Source organism: Hemibagrus wyckioides, linkage group LG09, assembly GCF_019097595.1.
Source record: "Hemibagrus wyckioides isolate EC202008001 linkage group LG09, SWU_Hwy_1.0, whole genome shotgun sequence".
NCBI lineage: Eukaryota > Metazoa > Chordata > Actinopteri > Siluriformes > Bagridae > Hemibagrus > Hemibagrus wyckioides.
In genome coordinates, this window is record NC_080718.1 from 5684352 (window position 1) to 5690778 (window position 6427).

Sequence of the window (6427 nt, forward strand, 5' to 3'; positions counted from 1 at the left end):
TGGTCCTTGTCAATTACTAGAGGCAAAGTGCACTCATGAGAAGGTGAATATTAAATTTAAATATCCAAGGGCAAATTAGAACGAAGTGAAGCGGTTCGAAAGTAAGTGTCAATCAAAGTGTCGGAAGTGCACTCCGAAATATAATTGAAAAAGTTTGCTTCCTTTAATATCTCAGCGTGGCATTGCCGAAGGGCGTCTCGTTGTGTCTCCAACTCTGAATCACTCAGGAGTCAAATAAAACGACTTTATTAAATGATTCTCTGTCTTTTAGCTTTTGTTTAATAAAGTTTTCAGCGAATAACTAAAATCCTCATGAAATGGCATCGGAGCCGTGATACTACGATCCTCTGACCGTGTAGAGGAAGACACATCCCTGGGGGCGGGGCAAAGTGAATATCTCACATACTTTAGTTTCTCCAGAGCGGTTAATTACACCACTATTAGCCCACATTAGCAATTCATGACCAGAATGAACGATTCCTCAACTCGGAAAACTCTGGGGTGATGTTCTCTTAGTTCAGCAAGTGACGTCAAATCAAAATGTCTGCTCAGAGCGTCAGCAGATGAGTTCTACTCTATTTATAAGCATCTGACTAGAAGCCTTTATTTGTCGCATATATACACTATCTTGCCAAAAGTATTCGCTCACCCATCCAAATAATCAGAATCAGGTGTTCCAATCACTTCCATGGCCACAGGTGTATAAAATCAAGCACCTAGGCATGCAGACTGTTTTTACAAACATTTGTGAAAGAATGGGTCGCTCTCAGGAGCTCAGTGAATTCCAGCGTGGAACTGTGATAGGATGCCACCTGTGCAACAAATCCAGTCGTGAAATTTCCTCGCTCCTAAATATTCCACAGTCAACTGTCCGCTGTATTATAAGAACGTGGAAGTGTTTGGGAACGACAGCAACTCAGCCACGAAGTGGTAGGCCACGTAAACTGACGGAGCGGGGTCAGCGGATGCTGAGGCGCATAGTGCGAAGAGGTCGCCAACTTTCTGCAGAGTCAATCGCTACAGACCTCCAAACTTCATGTGGCCTTCAGATTAGCTCAAGAACAGTGCGCAGAGAGCTTCATGGAATGGGTTTCCATGGCCGAGCAGCTGCATCCAAGCCATACATCACTAAGTGCAATGCAAAGCGTCGGATGCAGTGGTGTAAAGCACGCTGCCACTGGACTCTAGAGCAGTGGAGACGTGTTCTCTGGAGTGACGAATCGCGCTTCTCCATCTGGCAATCTGATGGACGAGTCTGGGTTTGGCGGTTGCCAGGAGAACGGTACTTGTCTGACTGCATTGTGCCAAGTGTAAAGTTTGGTGGAGGGGGGATTATGGTGTGGGGTTGTTTTTCAGGAGCTGGGCTTGGCCCCTTAGTTCCAGTGAAAGGAACACTGAATGCTTCAGCATACCAAGACATTTTGGACAATTCCATGCTCCCAACTTTGTGGGAACAGTTTGGAGCTGGCCCCTTCCTCTTCCAACATGACTGTGCACCAGTGCACAAAGCAAGGTCCATAAAGACATGGATGACAGAGTCTGGTGTGGATGAACTTGACTGGCCTGCACAGAGTCCTGACCTCAACCCGATAGAACACCTTTGGGATGAATTAGAGCGGAGACTGAGAGCCAGGCCTTCTCGTCCAACATCAGTGTGTGACCTCACAAATGCGCTTCTGGAAGAATGGTCAAAAATTCCCATAAACACACTCCTAAACCTTGTGGACAGCCTTCCCAGAAGAGTTGAAGCTGTTATAGCTGCAAAGGGTGGACCGACGTCATATTGAACCCTATGGATTAGGAATGGGATGTCACTTAAGTTCATATGCGAGTCAAGGCAGGTGAGCGAATACTTTTGGCAATATAGTGTATGTCTTGGCATATCCCAACTTTGGAGGTTGGGGTCAGAGTGCAGGGTAAGCCATGATACAGCACCCTGAAGGGGAGAGGGATAAGGGCCTTAAGTGCTGGGGCTGATTAACAACCCAGAACCTTGTCCAGTTGAGCCACCATTCAACGAACAAATATATTCCCTTGTTAAATCTGTGACAGTGAATTGTTTCCTACAAAAGACAAGCATTTTTTTCTCACTTTGTAGCTTGAAAGCATGACGGTCGAAATGACATCAAAATCAAAGGCAATAACTTTTATTTTGAAGTCATAAAATTACAGATTACAGTGGAACCTCGGGCATACAAATGCCCTCTCTTACAAATTTTCTTCTTAAGAATTGAAATTTTGCAAGAAATTTGCATTGGCATACGAACAAACCAAACCAAAGTGAACGCTGGCTAAGTAGCACGTACGACCAGAAGCTGTTCAAAACTTGTTAGCATTGGTGGAAAGCCGAGCGAAGCGAGTTTACGAATTTTGCAAATTTTTTTTCAGTCAGTGAAAGAAGATGTTCGGAAAGAGTTAACCCATGATTCCAACGTCACCTTCGGCATGCATTCAAAAGCTAGGTGATTTCTTGGCTCGTTGGCCTGTCTTGTTGACAGATTGGTGGCGTGGGTGGTCTGTTCTACTTTTAGCCCAAGCTTGGTGGCACAACTTCCTGTGAGGTGCCTCTTGACATGGAATGCTTGGCTTGGGTCAGTTCTTTGTAAGCAGCCATACAGTTTACATACGCTTCGTATTGGGAATATTGGTCATATTTTTAGGTGACTAGAATGGATTATCTACATTTACATTATTTCTGATGGGAAAATTTGTTTCAGTACAAATTTTCACCTTAAGAACTCGCCTCCAGAACCGATTCAATTCCTGTGCCGAGGTTCCACTGTACATCATACAATGTGTTTGAGATTCAGTAGCATTCAAGCAAGCTTGAAGCAGACTGGCCATGGACTTCTAGCCAAGGGAAATCATATGCAGGGCTAATACTCAGGCTTAATGCTGGTAATAATAATAATAATAATCTTTAGAACCATTTCAATTCATATGCCAAGGTTCCACTGTACCTACCAATTATTTCCAAATAGTTTATTTTGTTTTTGTTGTGTATTTTTTTTTACTAGCCAGTCTGTCATATTTCTGTCCATAACTCCACTCCACGTGAAACTCGAGCACGAATTTTAAAGTGAGGCAAAGCAGCAGCAGAAGAAGATGTTATTAATCATGGCTGAATGTGTAACAAAGAGCATTTTGGGATGTCAGACCCTGATCTGTGACTCAGTTAGTGAGTAATTCTGAATAATTCTTCTATGAAGTTGTGTGATTTTGGCAGTGTGTGATGAGACAGACCTTCTCAGCCATTCGGGGTGAGGTCACACTGTAGAGAAAGAGCTCTGCTGTGCAGGAGCCACTCATGTGACATTATCTCATATCTGGTGCTCTGCAAATTAGGGATTAATACAAATAATTTTTAAAAAAATACACTATATTGGCAAAAGTTTTGGGACGTCTGCATTTACATGCACATGAATGTAATATGGAGTTGTCCCGCTCTTTACAGCTTGAACAGCTTCAACTCTTCTGGGAAGGCTTTCCGCAAGGTTTAGGAGTGTGTTTATGGGAATTTTTGACCATTCCTCTCTAGAAGAGCATTTGTGAGGTCAGGCAGTGATGTTGGACGAGAAGGCCTGGCACACAGTCTCCACTCTAATTGAGTCTCCACTCTCACCCTTGCTTTGGTCACTGGTGTACAGTCATGTTGGAACAGGAAGGGGTCATCCCCAAACTGTTCCCACAAAGCATGAAATTGTCCAAAATGTCTTAGTATGAAGCTGAAGCATTAAGAGTTCCTTTCACTGGAACTAAGGGGCCGAGCCCAACCCCTGAAAAACAACACCTGACTTCAATGATTTGGAGGGGTGTCCCAAAACTTTTGGCAATCTAGTGTAAGTCTAATATTAATCTTGAGCTTTTGTAATATATTTCTTATGTTCTGTAAAGCTGCTTTGAGACAATGTCCACTGTTAAAAGCGCTATACAAATAAAATTGAATTGAATTGAATTCTGTTCAAGTTCGGTTTACTTAAAAAAAGTTTCCCACATGCCTCTCAGGTCTGCTGTTAAAGGTACATTTCTATTTCCAGCATTTGGCAGATGCCCTTATCCAGAGCCACTTACATTTTATCTCATTTTATAAAACTGAGAGTTAAGGGCCTTGCTCACGAGTCCAGCAATGGCAGCTTGGTGGCCCTGGGATTCAAACTCACAACCTTCTGATCAGCACTAAGCTACCACATCCTCTTAATGATCAGTAAGGCGGTGTATGGAACAGCAACACTCGTGCATCAGTGCACAATATAATAATCTGTGTTTTTAAAGGACTGTAATGATTTCTAGATGATGGAGTGTGAACCAATTAAGACACGTAACCTAGCAGCTTTCTGGCAGCATCGGCACTCTGACAAGAACGTTTAGCTAAATAACGTCATAATACGTAAACGAAGACCCAAAACACGTCCTCTTTCAGGTTAGAGCGTCAGTTTTGCGCAGATAGATTTTCATAGAAATCGTAGATGACGAGTGACACTTCGTGAACAGCCGTCATTATGGCGCTTAAAGACACTTTTAACACTCGGCGCTGTAACTCCACAGAGCTGTCATGGCAACTCATGACCTGGTAATGTGGACGTGGTCATTTGTAGGTCGTAATAACGTTATTTATTTACATCTCATGACGTTCGGAAAAAAAACAACAAAAAAAAACACCATGAAAGCGTGTCTGTAAAAAAAAAAGCGTATAAATTCAACTCGTAAAAAACTACTTTTCATAAAACGCCACTTTTACAGCCCACTAGTTCTGTTCTACTGTAGTGACCTTTAAACATTCTGGACTGAAATTGCAGCACAGCAAGAACTGCAGACATTAGCGAGTAGTTTAGCAACAGGCTAGCTAGTGCGTGTTTTAACCGAGTGCTGTGTGTGAGCTAAACTGGTCAATGTGGCTATAAACTCATTTAAAGCTAGAGAAAAGGTGGGTTTCACTCCGTACACAGTACGAGCCATGATGGTGTGACGTCAGTCTGTGGGCATCAAACCAGGAAGGATCTGCTAGTCGAGGAGACATTTTTACACTGAAGGATGAATCTCTGCTGAATAGATGGTGTATCAGACGCAGCAGACTTTGTTATGTGAGTTTAACCACCCTTGAAAATTCAGACCAAAATAAAATAACATATAATAAAAACGTCCTGTCATGTACACCGATCAGGTATAACATTATGAGCAGTGCCAGGTGAAGTGAATAAGACTGATGATGATATGATGGGTGGGATATATTAGGCAGCAAGTGAACATTTTGTCCTCAAATTTGATGTTAGAAGCAGGAAAAATGGACAAGTGTAAGGATTTGAGTGAATTTGATGAAGGGCCAAATTGGCTAGACCACTGGATAAGAGCATCTCCAAAACTGCAGCTCTTGTGGGGTGTTCCTGGTCTGCAGTGGTCAGTATTTATCAAAAGTGCTCCAAGGAAGGAACAGTGGTGAACTGGAGACAGGGTCATGGGTGGTTAAGGCTCATTGATGCACGTAGGGAGAGAAGGCTGGCCCGTGTGGTCCGATCCAACAGACGAGCTACTGTTGCTCAAACTGCTGAAGAAGTTAATGCTGGTTCTGATAGAAAGGGGACAGAATACACAGTGCAGGACGGGTCAGGGCTGTTTTGGCAGCAGAAGTTGGACCAACACAATATTAGGCAGGTGGTCATAATGTTATGCCTGATCTGTGTTTATCTCATATCAGCACAAGTAGGAAAAGCATCTTTTCAGTGATGCGGTCGTGATGTTGCACAGACGGGGCCTCCACAGATGAAGCGAGCAGTCTGTGTGAGGATCTGTAGGGAGAGATGCATGCTGGGAGGTGAATCACGCTGGTGTGGTGAAGGGTGCGTATCACCCGGCCGTCTGGAGTCGGACCTGCTGCACATGCTGCTTCACAAACAAGCGTGTCATCAAAACATCACCTCCCTATCAGAACTTTTTTCCTTACCATCATTTACAGTATGTTCCGCTTTCCGGCAGACGGAGCCGAAATGTCTGGAATAAATGACTCAAATAAAATAATTAACTATTCCTTCTGTAGCTGAGTTGATTAGTTTCCACAAACTGAATGTCCCCCAAAGCATTTTATTCCATTAAACCTTTAATTCCGCCCATAAATATGGAATAAACCAAAAATTTGTCTTTTTTTCCACTGTGAATGAGCTGTTACCATGGAAACGGTAGATATTTTACTGCTAACCTTCCTACGTCAAACCCGAGTGCAGCATGTCGTTTTCTATCTAACAAATTTTGTACGTTGCCATAGTAACGTCTCACCCGGACTCCAAGACGTCGCCTGTTTCTATATCTGATTTTCCTTTTATGCATTTTTTTATCCTTCCAATTCTTTCTTTCTTTTTTCGCTTCTTCATTTTCTCCAAATCGCAAAAATATCAAAAAATAAAGTTTAAATGTTAACGCTTAAATGTGGCTTTGC